Here is a 19,081-nt window from a genome sequence, read left to right on the forward strand (position 1 = left end):
AAGAGGATGAGGTAAAGGATGGATGTAATTAATGAAATTCTTACCTTATTAAAGGCAAATTTTAAGATGCCTATTGCACTCTTGAAGAAATGCTATGCCAAAGGAACAAGCTTTGATTTTTAAAAAGCTTTTGACTTGTTGAGACATAAAAAAAAAAAAAAATGCTTAGCCAATAAAATTTCCATGAAAAGTAAGATGAATTTGAATTTGGCATATCCTCCAAGGAAGCCAGGCTCCCAGTACTCCTATTTGTTGCAGCCGAGGGGATGCCACTAAAACTATGGGAAATAACGGACAAAGAAGCTCTTTCCAAAGAGCAGAATGAGAGCCTTCAAAATGTTGTGACTTTGAATTACTCTCTTTCTTCCCCTTGTGATATGTATACATTTTCCTTAGAAATATTTAATGTAGTGATCCTGTCCTACCGCTATTGGCTGCATGTGCCAACATACGTCTTTTGTTAAAATAAAAAGCTATCACATTCAAGAGGTATCTTGGACTTTGAATTGAATGCAGTGACTGGGTAACGTGTTGGACATTTTAAGTGAGTATACTATTTGTGAATGGAAATAGAAAAGCATATTTGGTGATCAGAAGAGCAGACAGAAAGAGTATAAGTAGATAGATTAGAGGGTCCCCTAAGAAAAAGAACTAGAAATGATTTTTTGACTTAAGTCTTTTTGGTCTGAGCCATTTTGTGATCTAAGCCTGGCTACAGTGCTTACCCTTGAACAGGTCTCAGTAATCAAAAAGGGAACAAATGACATGGAACAGAAAAAAAAAAAAAAAAAAAGGCAGTCAAACAGTTCAGTGATAAAGCAGAGTGTTAGTTCCTCCTCAAGGGATATATATAATAATACATTTTTGAGTGATCCAAGAGCTAAGGCTTCTACCCAAGTGGAGGATGGAATGTTGTTGACCCTCCTGACTTCAATCAACTAGAGGTTGGGATCTGCTGACGTTTGTCCCAATTCTATGCTGAATTCTCCTCTACTCAAGCTCCTTCATGAATATTCATATACCCTTAGCCTAAAACTTCCACAACTTTGCTATTTAGGGAGATACTACTTTGGGAGAGATCCAGTTGTTCTCCTTACTTGCTGCAAGTAATTAATTTTTCCTTCTCCCGATCTTTGACTTGGTTGTGTCTACTGACTCAACACCCACCAAAAGGTAAACCCAATTTTTGGGTAACAGGAGAATTTGGCTAAATGCTTACATTCTTATTTATTCTTCCTGAATTTATAGGAAGGTTACATTTCCCATCCTCCCTTGCAGTGTGTGAGGTCATGTGTTCCCTTCTGCAGGAAACATGCTACATAGAATTGAAATGAAGAGTGAAAAATCTCCTCCATGGCAGAGAGCATATAATAGACTATTCAAAGCAGATCTACGGACAAAATATTGTACCTAATAAGATAATAAACTGAGTATCTAAATTTAAAAAATTAAAATTCAGAAGTCAGCAACATTTTATACACTGATTATAGTCAATTAGAAAATGTTACAGGAAAGATTCTATTTACTGTGACAACAGAAATCATAAAGATATTAGGGTTAAACCTAGTAAAAATATCTTTATGGACAAAATTACAAAATATAATACAGTGTTATAAGACAACACCAAATACATTAAGATGTACCATACCTTCATGTACTGAAATACTCAATCTTAAGATATCAAATTTCTACAAAGTTATTTATAAATCAAATGTAATTACATTAAAAAAAAAAATTTTTAATGAAATCTGACAAATTTCAGCAAAAGCTCACCAAAGAACAAAGAATCAAAAATAGTTGGAGTTCCCATAATGGCACAGCAGAAACAAATCCAACTAGGAACCATGAGGTTGCAGCTTAGATCCCTGGACTTGCTCAGTGGGTTAAGGATCCAGCATTGCTGTAAGCTGTGATGTAGGTTGCAAATGCAGCTTGCATCTGACATTGTTGTGGCTGTGGCATAGGCTGGCAGCTATAGCTCTGATTAGACCCCTAGACTGGGAACCTCCATATGCCATGGGTGTGGCCCTAAAAATACAAAAGACAAAAAAATAAAAAATAAAAAAGAAAGTCAAGAAAATTTTGTAGAAGTGGAAACAGTTAACTAGTAAGATGTCAAGGTTATTGTAAAATGTTAATCTTTATAATAGTTTCAGAAAAGAGGCAAATATAAGAGATTTGAGAGTTCAGAAATATACCACATTATATAGAAATGTTGTCAGACAGAGGTAGTATCAAGCAAAATCTCTTGCTATTATTTAACTATTTAATAATTAGTGCTGGAGAAATTGATTATCCATAGAGAAAAGAATTTAACGAATATGTATATTCTAAAAATGACAGTTTATGAAAAAATAATGTGATACTGTTTTATAATAATCATATATCTTGGTGCACAGTTCAGGCAAAGAGCTCCCAAAACCTTTGTAGCTAAGAGACATGGGAGCATCTTTTCTTATAGTATTTGCTCTTCTGTCCTCAGTTTCTCAAATAGCTCCAGAGCAATAAATGTGAAGGGAATGCCTTTTCTTATTCATAACAAGACATTTTCACCCACACCTGAATTTACATTAATGAGATGATTTTTTTGAAAGCCCCTAGATACTCACAGGATGGGGGTTGGTTTCCAAGGGAACCAATAATGTGATTAAACGATTGGAACTTTCAGATTTTCACACCCTCCCCTTCACCTTTGGAGGGAAGGGCTAGAGGTTGAATGAATCACCAATAGCCAGTGATGATTTAATCAATATGAACTGAAGTTTGACACTTGCCATCAGCCTCTACATGGATTAAACCATGAGCCACTACAGCTGCCAATCTGAAGCACCACCTGAGCAGAGCTTAGGGTGGAGACCAGAAGTAAGGCACTCTGCGATCTTGGAAAACTGGAAGAACAGGTCTTCAGATAGTTAGCTATTTTTAGGAAAAGACTTTATGAGCCAAATTCCTACATCTCCTCATATCTAGAGAAACACTAAAATCCTTCATGATTACTGATGTCTGTGACTGGTAGTGACCATCATGACACCAGCAGCAAACTTCTGTAAAATGTGTGCATGGCTGTATGAACCTCCCCCTTCACCTCTGTCACTTGATATTTCCCCTTTCCTCTTTGGGGTGCTTTTTCAGACCTGTCTGAAATACTGCCTCCTGGGCTATAGTTAAGTGAACAAAACACAGGATGTTATGGTCATCTATTAGTGCAGCTACTCCCAAGGGTGAGCCAGTGAGTCCTGAGGGAACTTAGGAAAAAAACAAAGAATATTGGGCCATAGCTCAAAGGAGTGATTCCAGTAAACCCAGACCTTTACATCTTTCCACAGAAACTGGTTTTCTATACATCTTTTGTTCCTACTATCTTCCCTTTGTTGTAAAAAATCCTATATATCCTAGCTTCCCTGTCACCTCCTCAGAGTGGTTTCTCAGGGCTACCTGAGATTCTATTTCCCATGCTTAAGTCTTAATTTCCCCTAAATAAAACTTAACTCTCAACTTTCACACTGTGCATTTTTTAAGTTGATACAATAATGACTATATAATGAAGTATCCATAAAATTCTGTAAAATATGGGCTTCAAAGAACTTCCAGGTTGGAAGTACATGGAGGTAATGAGAGTGTATAGAAGTTCTACCTCCCTTCCTCCATAACTTTATCATGTATATCTTTACTCCATCGGGCTGTTCCTCAGTTATATCCTTTTATAAAAATCAATAACCTAGTGAGTTAACTGTTTCTTGAGTTTTGTAAACCATTCTAGCAAAATATCAAACAAGATGTCTGGTCAGTCAGAAGCACATGTGAAAACCTAAACTTTCAAATGCTGTCTGAAGTCAGAGAGGCCTTCTTCTTAGACTTCATTTTCTACCTTTGGGATCTGGAGCTAATTCCCCATAGTGTGATATTAAATTGAATTGTATGATACTTAGTTAATCTGAAAAATTGGTTGGAATGGGGAAAAAAAAAACCTTTGGTGTCAGAAGTGTGAGAGTGTAGCACATTTGAGAAAGAGAAGCATTATTTTCTTTCAAAGAAATAAATATACAAAGACAAAATGCATAAAATATAAAAATAAATGTAAGAAAGTTTCTTTATAGTCTTTGAATAAGTAAAGATATCTTGGAAAAAAGAGAAAAAAAACAGAAATGGCAAAGTAATAATTCATTAAAATTACTACGTTGAAATGAAAACACATATTTCCAAAAAAAGAAAAAAAAAGTTAAAAACTAGCCACAAGCTGGTAAAAGATATTTGCAATGGAATAAAACTGACATTGAATTGGCATCTAGGCTTTATAAAGAACAACTATGAACTAGTAAGGAATTTCCAAACACCAAATAAAAATTTGTGCAAAGGTTTGGAATAGAGAATGGACAATGAAAATATGAAAAGCATCTCAATTTCACTCTACATGATGACCTCAAATGAAAACTAAATGAAATATTTCCCTTCCAAAATTATCAAAGTTAAAAGACTAACTATAACAAATGTAAGTGATGATACAGATAAGGGCATAGGTTCATCTCTGACAGGCAGAAATATAAATTGGTACAACTACTTTGGAGTGAAGAGTTCTTGTCCTATAAAACAGCAATTCTCAATTCAATTATTTACCATAAGGTAATTCTTATATAGTATAAGACTACACGATATTACTAAAATAGTGTTTACAGTAGCACCTTACCCCTGAAGTAAGATACTAAGTCTAAAATAATACACAAAAATCTATCAAATACTCAAATAAGAACTAATTACTATCTAAATGGTTTAAAAATGTGGACATACATTAAAAAAAACTTTTCCAGTTCATTTTGAAGATACTATTTGTCTGAAACCAAACAAAAAGTATACTAAAAATTAATCTAGACACTAACTTCATTGTGATTATAACACAAAACATGATAAAATATTAATAAACTTGAAATAACAGTATATAAAAAGAGAGATGCAACTTGGAAAATTCTTATTTAATCCCCCAAATATAAGGATTTTTCAGCATCAAAAAATGTATGGTTTTTAAATTACTGCATTTATGGAGTAAGATCCATGAAATGCCCATAAATAAAACAATCTAAGAATCATGCAAGAAACTTGTACTTCTTCTGGCACTAAAGTGTCAAAATAACTGACTGACACTAAACTTACTCTGGTGTGGTAAACAATCATAAAACTGGGGACAAAAATGCATGAGGCAACTATTTTCAGACACTGGACAGCAAGCAGTGCAGACTGTAATTCCTGAGAAAAGGAATACTCACATAATGAGCCCCATGATTATTCTGGATTTCTACAGGAGAAGAGTATGGCTGCTTACATGAGGTTACCAAGGAGCAGTTGCTACAGGGCAAATGCAGATAACAGAAATCAAGCAATACTGCGAGACTTAAAGAGTTCAAGCTGGAGCCAGAAAAGAGAAATTATCTGAGTCTCAAAAAGGCCCTAATTAGGAGTAAGGTCCATACCTATAATAAAATCCACTCTAGACTGGCCTTAACAAACCAAAATCCAGGTCTCAACAAAGTCTTTAAAGGAGACAGAATTTGGAAGTAGAACTCAACCAAGAAGAGACTGGAAAAAATACTGGGCTTTTTACAGATCTACAGTATTTTGGATCTCTGTTCAAGATGTCAACCAGAATCAAACAAACACTAAACAATAAATTTTTGGAAATTATTCAATACGTCATCCAGAAGATTCAGTAGACAATCAAACTTTGTTGGGCATTCAAGTAAACGAGAGAATGTAACCACTAATTAAAAAAAAAAAAAAGTTAAAACTGAACTCAAGATAGTATACTGTATATCACATATACTGACTTTAAAGGAAGCATTATATATAACAGTGCTATATTATGATGCTTGCTTTAAAGTCATTATATATACATATATGTAATTTCAGATGAGAAATTTAAAAAATATTATTATTATTTTTAACCATACCTGCAGCATGTGGAAGTTTCTTGTTCTAGGATTAAACTCACACCAGAGCTGAAAGCAGAGCCACAGCAGTGACAATCCTGGATCTTTAAACTGTTGAGCCACAAAGGAACTGTGAGAAATAAAAATTACTTTTTAAAAGTCAGACTGGGAGTCCACATAGTGGCTCAGAGGTTAATGAACCTGACTAGTATCCATGAGGATGCAGATTAGAGCTCTGCCTCTCTCAGTGGGTTAAGGATCAATCATAGGGTTGGGCCTACAGCTCCAATTAGACCCATAGCCTAGGAACCTCCCTCCATATGTCATGGGTGCTTCCCTAAAAAAATAAAATAAAATAAAAAGTCAGACTGGAAATTTTACAACTAAAAAGTATAATAACTGAAGAAAAAAAAAACTTAACTTGATTTTCTTAAGAGCAGATTAGAAGTGGCCAAAAAAGAGAGGAGGTGGTGAACTTAAAGGCTCATCCAAATAGTTTATGAATCTTGCTTATAGAAGCTTTTAATACATACATTAAATATGGTTAAGACCAGGTTCCTTCTCATGGCTTATTATTTAGTGTTTTCCTAGACATTCTTGAAGGTTCATTTTTCCATGTGAATCTTATCATTACATTGGTACAAAAAAGTTGTATTTATAATACAATTGAACTTGTACAAATGAATTTGTATACCTAAAAGTAGTAGAAAAATATGTGTCAAATATATTTTAATGAGAAAATATCATATATGAAATTTAACGGCATATACATAATAGATTTCTCAAGATGGCTCTTTGGAAAAGCATTTTCTAAATTCTCATATGCTTAAAAATGTTTTCTCTAGCTTTAAGAGTTGAAGGACAGTTTGAATGAATATAAAATCCTTAGTTCATACGCTTTTCTTGAGTTTCTTTCCTTTCCCCATTGTGGGCTTTTTCAATATGCAGTCATAACTTTAATTTCTTGAAAGTTTTCTTGGATTGTAAAACCTACGTAAGTTTGTGATATGAATTAAAACAAATGGAATTCTGGTCCAAATTTTTAAGGGAAAATATGGAGAAGAGTATGTCCATAGTAAAGCTCTGAAATAGTCTTCAAAATGTTTGTGCATATGTGCAGTTCTGTCTACATACACAGAAAAGATCTAGAAGGAACCCAGTCCTTCACATGGGTGATCTTGAGTTTCTATACAAGCAGGAAGTAAAAGCTAGACAGACTTGTAAGCTTCTTAAACATGAAGGCACTGCCACAAAAACACAGAACTTTGGAAAAAGTAGAAAACTTATAGGTTCAGGCTATTAAAGGAAACAAATGTCTGAACAAGCACTGGATGACCAAGCTAACCTAGAAAAAAAATAACCGTGATAGGAATCTAATTTTCAGAATTGCCATGTTACATTATGTGTAACACAGAGTCTTAAACAAAATTTCATGAGACATGTAAATTAACAGGAAAGTATGACTCACATGCAGGAAATAAAGTCAATAGAAACCTTCCTGAAGCAGTCCAGTTGTTGGACTTACTGGAACAAGACTTTAAATCAGTTTGTTTTACTATTTTTAAAAATTAAAGAAAAAGTCTATTATAGACATAATTATGAAATAATGTCTCATGAAACAGAAAATGTGAATAAGGAGATAGTAATTATTAAAAAATATTCTGGAGTTGAAAGTAAAGAAACTAAAAGTAAAAATTCACCAAAAGGACTCACTAGCATATTTGAGCTAATCAAAGAAAAAAATCCATAAGCTTGAAAGTAGGCAATTGGTATTACCTAATTGGAGGATTGAAAAAAAATAAAGCAAGTAAGAAACCTGTGGGACCCTACCTATCACACCAATATACACATAATGGAATTCTCAGAAGAAGAAAGAAAAAGCTTATTCATTGTATTTGAAGAAATAATGGCCAAAACCTTCCCAAATTTGATGGAAATATTAGTTTACACATCAAAGAAGTTCAATTAACTCCAAGTAGAGTAAATTCAAAGAGCTCCAACACATTCAATGTTCTCCACAAAATTTTATGGGCTGAAAATTAAAACTCATGGTGTAAATATTTAATATTTAACATTTTCCAAAATAATTTTGGCTATATATGAAATTAGATCCTAACATGACATGTGCTCTAGCTAAGTGGCATTAAAAAAGTTCCTATTTTTGGAAGTTTTAAAAAGAACTATTTCCTTCAATGCTTCATTCCGCTGTTGGATATGCATTATTTTGAAGCAGACTAAAGATATAGGTGTTAAATTAAAAAAAAAAAACATTTCCTTCAATGCTTCACTCCACTGTTTGATATGCATTTTTTTGAAGCAGACTAAAGATGTAGGTGTTAAAACTGTTCACTATCTCTGTGTGAATGCTCTGAATTACAGTTTTTAGACAATGAATATGTTTTGGGTTTTTTTGGTTGGTTTTTGTTTTTTGTTTTTTTTGTTTTTTTAACCAATGCTCATTGATAAGAAGAAAGAAAAAAGAAGTCTTAATATCCAAGGCTTGTTTTATAATAGGAGAATTTTGTTATAGGAGAAGACCTACAAGTAGGGAGATGCTCCACGGAAGAGCCTGAGAGGAATGAAAACAGGCTGTGTTTGGAGAAGGACCATTTGGGTACCAAAGAGTCATGTTTGATGTGCACCTATCAGCCAACCACAGTCTTCTTGAAAACACAGCACTGATTTTTACTTGAGTAGACCTTCACACCAACTGCATTAAGTACACTTGTCAAATTTATCCCCAGTAACTTCAGCATTGAGAAGCAGAAGCAGTAACTCCCATGCCATGCATCTTCTCCTGATAACATTTAGCAAGTGCAGGAGGATGGATGTTTATGTGTAAAATCCTGCAGGTCAAAGATAAAGCTAAAAAGGATGCCTAGTATATTTATGAAAGAGAATATTCATCCATATTCCCATTGGACCAAAGTAAACATCTTTGGGACTCCTTAGCCAGGTAAGCACGTAGGGGACAAATCCTTTATATGTATTCCTCTCTCCTTCTGCACAAACTTATAAATGGATTCATTTGCATCATTCACAATATTTGCCTTTCACTAACTATAAAAATACATATTCATAGTAAAAATTAAATTCAATTCAGAGATGAATAAATTAAATGGTTCATTTTTTTTTACTATCCTCTTATTTCATGCTAACTTCTTGAGATAAGCAATACATGCTGAAAAATTTTTTTCTAAATCTTTGGATCAATTTCCACAATTTCTAATTTTAAATTTTAATTGTCTAGCTTATTTCTCCCTTATTGAATTTTTCAATATTAAAAGTCATTAGAATTCTATTTACAAACAATTGTGAAAGTTACAGTCTCCACTTTTCATTTTATCACTAAATGAACTGCATTTATCATTTGCATCACTTGTATCACTAAAAGATTTAAAAATCAGATTTCAAATAATCTTAATATTACAATTTTTCCCTGAAGGAATCTCTATTAGTAGCCTTTAAAGTTTGTCTTAACCATCATATATGCCCAAGTATTTCTTAATTAAATAACACTAGTTTTGATTCAGTTCTCAAACTGTGTTTGCACATGACTTTGTAAAATGTTTATTGGCAATAAGTTTCTTTTACTTTAAACAAAAGCAGTTAAATATTACATAATTAGGGGTCAAAATGTATTTTTCAGCAAACTAGAAAAATGGTAACAATTCTATTATAATTTTATTTGGGGCTTGTTTTGTCAAATTCTTGATACTTATAAATTCCAATATTTTAAATTTAAAATATCATTTGAGACCTAGTAACAAGGTCTATTGTGTAAGCCTCTGCCTTCATACTGATATTATCATAAAAGCAATTTAAGTCAAGTGAATTGATTTGCTGTGACTATTTGGTAATTAAGAAGCAATGTTTTCTAACCTCTCTGATCACATGTTAAAGTCTCCTAAATGTAACAGTTAGAATATCAACAATTTCTATTAACATGCAGTCTAAAAATCCAGTATTTCTAGAAAATCAGCCCTTTACAAGTATTGTTTCATGCTTCAAACTCTACCGACCTGATAAAATGGTTGACACAAAAGACATAATGGTAAAGATATGTTTATACTATTTCCTAAAAGTTTTTAAATGCGTAAAGTTTGTAAAAATTTATACAATTATGTATTATTGTACAATAAACATGCATGTGTATAAAGATATGTGTATACACACTCACTGAGCTTCAAAAAGTGGATCTATTGCAAGAAAATCAATGCCATCAATTGATTGTATCAGTTTAAACTGGTAAGAAATTACCTTATCTAAATTTGTGTTGAACTAACAATCATACAAATTGATTCTATATGCTTAGGAAACTATGGTGACTAAGAACTACAATTAGCAGCTCACACAGTCTTTATGTCATTAGATCAGATTCAGTTTAATGCTGATTGAATTACTACAGATTTTGAAAGTTACTGTGAATTTCTATTAAAAATTACAAATTTGGTGCTTTTAATTTCATTTTAAGGTATATTTTCATGAAAACAATTTGTTATTTTCCTGATTATCTTCATCTGGTTCTGTATTTCTGATTAATAGCTAAAGAGAAAATAAAATGTACTCAATAAATTTATAGTAACGAAAGTTTCAAATCCCTTCCTTAAAAAAAAGTACTGTAATAGAACAATGTAGATTAATTCCTAGACTGGGGACACAAATGCAGGAAGGGAAGATAAGGGTTAATTATTCTTTCAAAGTGGCAAGAATTATTTTTCATGAGAAGTTTTTTTGAGGCACAAGGCTCCCGTAAAGATATTTTGGTGAGAGGTGACAAAATGAGGCCTAACTGGGAGGAGAACCATCCTCCGTGCTCTGATATAGATCTTAGCTTTTGTAACTGAAGAAATGCTAAGTTACTATAAATAGTATGTTTCTTCTTTCACCTGAAGAGAATGGCTTTGATGATGAAAGGATGGCATGAAACACCTGGAAAGTCAAAGACACTGAAAGCCCACACACCATAGGGAAAGTGGAAAATGCTCAATAGTATATTTAGAAAAACTAGGTCCCAGTGCAAAGCCAACACATGCAATTAATAGATACCTATCAGGGGGCCATGAGGTACTTATTTTAGGGTGAGAGCCAAGTGAGAAAACATGTCATGAATACATACAAATTCACAGGTATTTTGAACTCCACAGAGGTTCAAGAAAAGCCCATATTGTTTCTGTTTGTTTTGTAACACAATCTTATAGCAGGCAGTTAGAAAAGGAACTACTTACCAGATGAACTTCATGAGAAAACTTACATACAGTAAAATTTATATAACATAATTTTGACCATACTTGAATTAACCATAATTAATTTAAGGTTACAATCTCAGTGTTTCTAATAATAAAGCAAGGATGAGTCAATCATAATTTCTGTGAAGAAAGAACTATATTGTTTTTCTCATTTTAATTTGCTCGTCTGTATAGTAAACTTGTTGTATGCTGGTAAATTAGATCCAATGTAAATGTATATGTGAGACCAGAATCTGGTAGACCTCAAGCTCCTAAGGGTTTTTTTTTAATACTTATGAGGTTGCTATGTATGATAGAAACTTGTTTTAATCTTAACTTCCCTTTTGCATACTGGTGGGAAAAATTTATCCAATAGGTGTTTGAATAACTTGAGATCAGCTGACTGGGGAACCATTCTTCTATGACCTAAGCACTTCGCTAGAGTTTAAACATTTAAGCCTCCTGATAGTTAACATCCCATTTAGGCTCCAATTTTTAATCCCCAGTTTTCTTTTTTTTTCTTTCTTTTTTTTTTTTTTTTGCCTTTTCTTGGGCTGTTCCCGCAGCATATGGAGGTTCCCAGGCTAGGGGTTCAATTGGAGCTGCAGCCTCCAGCCTACACCAGAACCACAGCAACGTGGGCTCCGAGCCGTGTCTGTGACCTACACCACAGCTCACCGCAACGCTGGATCCTTTACCCACTGAGCGAGGCCGCAACCTCATGGTTCCTAGTCGGATTCATTAACCACTGAGCCACGATGGGAACTCCCTATCCCCAGTTTTCAAAAGCTAGTAATAGAACCAGGGTTTTAAAGATGTGTAGTGTGTTTCAAATGCAATAATTTTATTTATTTAATTAGTTATTTAGTTATTTTGTTTTTTAGGGCTGCATCCATGGCATATGGAGTTCCGAGGCTAGGAGTGAAATTGGAGCTACAGCAATGCCATATCTGAGCCGCATCTGTGACGTACACCACAGCTCACGGCAATGCCAAATCCTTAACCCATTGAGCAAGGCCAGGGATCAAACACACAGCCTTTCTGACTTACTTCATTTAGTATGAAAATCTCTATTTCTATCCATGTTGCTGCAAATGGCATTATTTTGTTCTTTTTATGGCTGAGTAGTATTCCATTGTGTATATATACCATATCTTAATCCATTCATCTGTCCATGGACATTTAGATTTTCATGTCTTGGCTACTGTGAATAGTGCTGCAATGAACATATGGGTGCATGTATCTTTTTCAAGGAAACTTTTGTCCGGATATATGCCCAAGAGTGGGATTTCTGGGTCACAGGGTAGTTCTATATATAGTTTTCTAAGCTACCTCCATACTGTTTTCCAGAGTAGTTGTACCAATTTACATTCCCACCAAGAATGCAGGAGGGTTCCCTTTTCTCCACACCCTCTCCAGCATTTGCTACTTGTGGACTTATTAATGACGGCCATTCTGACTAGTGTGAGTGGTACCTCAGTGTAGTTTTGATTGGCATTTCTTTAATAATCCAGTGATGTAGAGCATTTTTTCATGTGCTTGGTGCCCATCTGTATATCTTCTTTGGACAAATGTCTATTCAGGTCTTTTGCCCATTTTTCAGTTGAGTTTTTTTTCTTTTTTCTGTCGAGTGGTCTACGTTGCTTATATGTTTTAGAGAGTAAGCCCTTGTCAGTTGCATCATTTGAAACTATTTTTTCCATTCTGTAAGTTGTCTTTTTGTTTGCTTTTTGGTTTCCTTTGCTGTGCAAAACCTTGTCAGTTTGATTAGGTCCCATTGGTTTATTTTTGCTGTTATTTATGTTGCTCTCAGAGACTGACCTGAGAAAACATTTGTAAGGTTGATACCAGAGAACATTTTGCCTATGTTCTCTTTAGGAGTTTGGTGGTGTCTTGTCTTACGTTTAAGTCTTTAAGCCATTTGGAGTTAATTTTTGTGCATGGTGTGAGGATGTGTTCCAGTTTCATTGATTTATATGTGGCTGTCCAGTTTTCCTGGCACCACTTTCTAAAAAGATTCTTTTAACCATTTTATGTTCTTGCTTCCTTTGTTGAAGATTAATTGACCATAGGTGTCTGGGTTTATTTATGGGTTGTCTATTCATTTCCATTGGTCTGTCTGTTTTGGTACCAGTACCACACTGTCTTAATGACTGTGGCTTTGTAATATTGCGTGAAGTCTTGGAGAGTTATGCCTCCTGCTTAGTTTTTCTTCCTCAGGATCGCTTTGCCAATTCTGGGTATTTTGTGGTTCCATTTAAAATTTTGGATTGTTTGTTCTAGTTCTATGAAAAATGTCGTGGGTAATTTGATAGGGATTTCATTGAATCTATAGATTGCTTTGGGTGGGTAGTATGGCCATTCTTACAATATTAATTTTTCCACCCCAGGAGCATGGAATATCTTTCCATTACTTTGAATCCTCTTTAATTTCCTTGATTAATGTTTTATAGTTCTCAGCATATAAGTCTTTTACCTCCTTGGTCAGGTTTATTCCCAGATATTTGATTTTTTGTGGTGCAATAATTTTAAAATGGTACTTTAATTTACATTGACATTTCCACTCACCAACAGTCTAGTGAATTTGTAAACCACAATTCAAAGCAGTGTAATATTCATATAGCACTCCTCAGAAAGTTATTAATTTTAAAGAAAAATAAGTGTAATCTTGCAAATTAAAAGTTTTAAGGCTTTTAATGTAAGATTCAACTTATCTTTCTCTCATGTAATAAAATTATCATAAATGAAAGTATGTATCTTTTTATTCAATTTAGAGTTGTCTTTTTAAAGTACATATGATGAGCAAAGTGTGCAAAGGTATAAACATATATTTCAAGTGTAATGGTGTACAACATTCATTATAATAGTAAGTAAAGCAATGCCATAAAAATGAAGAAAACATCCTTCAACACATTGAGAGTTATTTTTAAAGCCTGGCCCATTAGGTTGGAACCAGAAATTTCCAGATAATGCCCACATTTGCATGAAAATAAATATTTTACAATGCTTTGATGGTTTAGTACATACTTTAGAATGGATGGTAGCACTGGCTCTGAGAGAAGCAGAAAAAAGAAGAAGAAAAAAACAAAAAAAAAAAGACCTGCTGATTTATGTGGAGTAGCTTAGAGAATAGAAAGCAGAACTTTACTGAGGAGATATGTAGTTAATCTGTGCTCTCATCAGAGATCTGGTGATCCAGGGACGCACTGGGATATAGGAGCAGATCATCCACCTGGTCCCAAGAGAGATTGTGGCCCACTCTGTCCTCCCTCATGATCCACATTCACTGTTAGCATCATGACAGTTCAATCCTGGGTACAGAAGCTTAACGAAATCCTTTGGGCAGAAGTGGCTATCTTGCTCTTGTGAGCTACATAACTCTAACTTTTAGTGTTTCTTTTCTACCAGTCCCATCTCTATTCTGGAAATGCTTATTACCTTTTAATTAAGATGGAAGTACTGAAGAGAATGAAACATTATTTTGCTTAAGCAGCTTGGACACAGACTACTGTACAAGCATTCATTTTCTGTACCACTTTTTCTTCACAGGAGGATCACTGCATGAACTTGAACAGAGGTTGACAAACTTTACCCATGAAGGATAAGATAGTAAATATTTTAGGCTTTGTGGGCCATGAGGTCTCTCTCACAGCTACTCACAGAACTGTCATTCTAGGGTGAAAGCAGCCCTAGATGGTACATAAGCAAACAAGATGCCTGTGTTACAATAAAACTGTAATTATAGACACTGCAATTTGAATTGTATATAATGTTTAAATTTCATAAAATATTCTTGTTTTTCTTCAACCATTTAAAAAAGATAAAAATAATTCTTAGCTCCTGCTTTACAAAGGGAACTGTACAAAAAATCAGGAGACAGGCTGGATATAGCCCATGGGTAGCATGCTCATCCTTGAGTAGAACAATATTGTACAATGATGAAAAATAATATTTAACATAAATTTTAACTTTTTTAAGTATTTCATAGTAGTTGAATTTGTTTTGATAATTAATTCCTAAATTGTATCATAGTTCTGGCTTAAAACTTAGTTTAAGAGAATCCCAATTTACTGAAGCAGTGAGTATGGAGTTGCAATTTTAAAATGTAAAACTCATCTGTAAGACTCCATTCTTACTACTGGGCTAATTCATTATGTAAATGATGTCCAGGGAGTTCCTGTCGTGGCACAGTGGAAATGTACTAGGAACTATGAGGTTGCAGGTTTGATCTCTGGCCTTGCTCAGTGGGTTAGGGATCCAGGGTTGCCGTGAGCTATGGTGTAGTTCGCAGATGTGGCTCGGATCTGGCGGTGCTGTGGCTGAGGCGTAGGCCGGCGGCTACAGCTCTGATTAGACGCCTAGCCTGGGAACCTCCATGTGCCGCCAGTGCGGCCCTAAAAAGAAAAAAGACAACAAAAACAACCAAAAAACCCCCCAAAAATGATGTCCACCATTGTGTTTTATATTTGACATAGAATAAAATACTTGTTATGCTATTTATTTTCATATAAAATCTAAACATGTATTAAGATTAACCTTATTAGAAAAAATCTGGCTCTTTAGCCACCAGTGAGATGGGTATAATTTTATAAGGTTGACTATTTACTTATGCAGTCAATGTTCTTACTGGTCAAAAAGTTCCACTGATCCTTCAAGACTGTCTTTCACCTCAGAGACTGTCACTTTACATTTACAGTTAATATTCTTTCTCTATTAGTTCTGCTTCCTGAGACACTATTGAAAGTATTAGAAATTATAGCCCTTGCTGGGAACAAAGGGAGGAGATGGTGTCAAACAATGAAGCCAGGAAGCTACTTCGGTGAGTATGATGTTTGTTGAATAAATCAAATTTAAGTTGTCAGGAACTGTATTCTTGCTCTAAGTGTTTCTAGTAATAGAACCATTTCCAGCTAAATGCTTATTAGTTGAGAGAGAGAAAGAAGGAGAGCGATCAAGTAATTTACAAACTCATCAGCAGTCTTTATGTTTTTACCTTGCCTTGCAAACTAAAGCAAGGTGTGCCAGTACCTACTAAATATTTGATCAACAATGTCCCTATTCCCAGTTCTTGGCATACATTACATGCCCTAGGAATGTTCTTAAACAAACTGCAATATCAGATTCACTTTAAACCAGCTTAGTATCTCATTTATTTAGCTTTTTAAGGAATTTCCATACTGTCCTCCATGGTGGCTACACCCTCATAATAACTGAAGTCAGACAGAAAAAGACAAATATCATATGATATCACTTATATGTAGAATCTAATAAAAATAACATTTATTAAACAGAAGCAAACTCACATATTTCAAAATCAAACTTATAGTTACCATAGAGGAAACCACAGGGGGTTGTGCAGATTAGGAGGAGGGGAAGAGCACATACACACTACTTATAAAATATATAGAACATATATAGAATGGATATATACATATATCTGATACACTTTGCTGTACACCTGAAACTAAAATAACATGGTAAATCAACTATACCCCAATATATATTTTTTTAAACTCTCACATAATTTTATTGTTTTAAGTTCCAGGGAGCAGCCCAGGGTGGTCAAGGTGGGGGAAGGGACATACAGTGAGACATGGCCAGAAATTTGGGGTTTAAACTCTTTGAAGGACCTTGAAGCCTTCTACTTCTATGGGACCCTACTTCTATGGAAATTTTCCAGGTCCCCAGAAATATTGTTCTTGTGGCCCTTTTATCATCATCAAAATGTTTTCTTTTGGAGTTCCCGTCATGGTGCAGTGGTTAACGAATCCGACTAGGAACCATGAGGTTGCGGGTTCGATCTCTTGCCTTGCTCAGTGGGTTAAGGATCTGGTGTTGCTGTGAGCTGTGGTGTAGGTTGCAGATGCGGCTAGGATCCCATGTTGTTGTGGCTGTGGTGTAGGCTGAAGACTACAGCTCCGATTCGACCCCTAGCCTGGGAACCTCCATATGGCACAGGAAAAGGAAAAAAGACAAAAAAAAAAAATTTTTTTTCTTGTGAGTACTTAATATAATATATGGAATTAGAAAGTGCTCAGTAAGTTTAAGTTATAATTATTTTCCCCCAATACTACTTTTTAATCTAACCATTCTGGTAAATGAATGTGTAGTAAGTTGTTTAAGCTGGTAATGATTTAAAGTGAACTTTGTGTAGATACTACTAAAGAAAGACCAATATATGTATGTCAGTGCCAACAATTAAGAGACTGAGAATGTTTTAAGATGATCAACTCTTTTCGAATTCTTCAGATCCTTTAATTCAGTAAATTACTTACAAGACTATATATATAGGTAGCCATTTATAAATCAGCGACTAAATATCTGTTTTATACATTGACTTCCATACACATTTTAAAATGTAAATACTCTTAAATATACGGTTCTCACAACAACTTTATGAGATAAATACCATTAAAAGACACCTATATTGTGCATAGAGGAAACCAATTCACAAATATACTAAGCCATTTACCCAAGATCCAATAGCCACAACCATAAGTCTGATTCCAGGGATCACATCCTAAACCAGCACAAGATCTCATATGGTAGGACTGCTTTAATATCTATGATTAAAATTCAAATTCAAATTAGAATTTCATATATAAAGCCTATATGTTAAAAACAAGACCTAAAATCTAGGTTTCCCCTCAGTTTTTCTCTTTTTTTAATTGAACACAGACTACAATAATATTGTGATATTACTCAAGCATAAAATATTTATTAAGTATCTACTATGATCCGGGGTCGTCATATCATTTTAGACATCTTTGTAAACAAAATACACAAAAATCCCTATTATTGAGGAGTTTGTATTCTAGTGGGTAATTTCAATTTTCTTTAAATTTTCTTCTCTACATTGAAAAATGTTTAAGAATTTATTTATAGTAAACATAACCAATATTCAAATATAAACAATATTCAAATATAATCATTTTAGTAAATGTTTTGACATCCAATGTTCAGGCAAATGAGACTGTACCTCTGTTTTAATTACTATCTTAGTGCTCACTAGCAGGCCTTTCCTCCCTCATTTTTTTGTTTGTTGTTTAACAGTTGCTAACCATTGTAATTTATTACTAGCTAAGGGGCAAGTTAGCCAGCCCAAGGACGGCCAGTCTTCATGCCATGATCACTTGGCTTAGCTTTCCCTGAAAGAAGTGAGGTCATGGAGTTCCCGTCGTGGCGCAGTGGTTAACGAATCCGACTAGGAACCATGAGGTTGGGGTTCGGTCCCTGCCCTTGCTCAGTGGGTTAACCATCCGGCGTTGCCATGAGCTGTGGTGTAGGTTGCAGACGCGGCTCGGATCCCGCGTTGCTGTGGCTCTGGCGTAGGCCAGTGGCTACAGCTCCGATTCGACCCCTAGCCTGGGAACCTCCATATGCCGCGGGAGCGGCCCAAGAAATAGCAACAACAACAACAGACCAAAAAGACAAAAAAAAAAAAAAAAAAAAGAAGTGAGGTCTATCCTTGGGAAAGCAGAGTGAAATTTTATTATTTCCATTCATAGCCCTTCTTGGAAGTCCTGAGATTAGTATTTATTCCACTTTTTAAATTATTTTATTCACCTTATTACTTTCAAAGTAGGTTGCAATACAAAAATTACGAATATTTTTTCTTTCCCATCATTTTAATATCTTTAAAGATTTCCTAGATTAAAACAGTATTTATAAATAATAAGAAAGTTAATGTTTAAAGAAGTTATTATTGTTTTAAGGGAAAATTTATTTTTTTGAATAGGTTATAAAGGCCCTAATACTTCCTATAAAATGGAAGATTATCAATGTTAAAATTAAATATATGAACTCCAAAAAAAACTCTTAAACAAACCAGTTTGTTTTCATGGCAGTTCACAGGAGAAAAAGTATGATTTTACATTTCCTCCCTTTTTCATAAAATAAACAGAACTTGAGAATTGGGCAAAAAATTTCATGTAT

At 34.3% G+C, this 19,081-nt stretch overlaps 1 protein-coding gene across 3 annotated transcripts in view; it reads right to left on the reverse strand.

Annotated features, from left to right (window-relative positions):
- Positions 1 to 19,081, reverse strand: part of LOC102157568 (uncharacterized) — a 1,229,235-nt gene that overhangs the window by 299,919 nt on the left and 910,235 nt on the right. Inside the window, exons 2-3 of one of the 3 annotated variants that reach the window (XM_085014078.1) lie at positions 6,452 to 6,612; positions 5,940 to 6,048 (exon numbers count right to left, since the gene is read on the reverse strand). The exons of the other annotated variants lie outside the window; for them this stretch is intronic. The gene's annotated coding sequence lies outside the window, so the exon portion shown is untranslated. The remainder of the gene's footprint in view (positions 1 to 5,939; positions 6,049 to 6,451; positions 6,613 to 19,081) is intronic. 3 annotated transcript variants of the gene reach the window in all.

The sequence above is a fragment of the Sus scrofa genome, chromosome 2, assembly GCF_054392235.1.
Source record: "Sus scrofa isolate SSC_HxYL_T2T_F1_AM1 chromosome 2, Sscrofa_HxYL_maternal_Yorkshire_Landrace_v2.0, whole genome shotgun sequence".
Lineage (NCBI taxonomy): Eukaryota > Metazoa > Chordata > Mammalia > Artiodactyla > Suidae > Sus > Sus scrofa.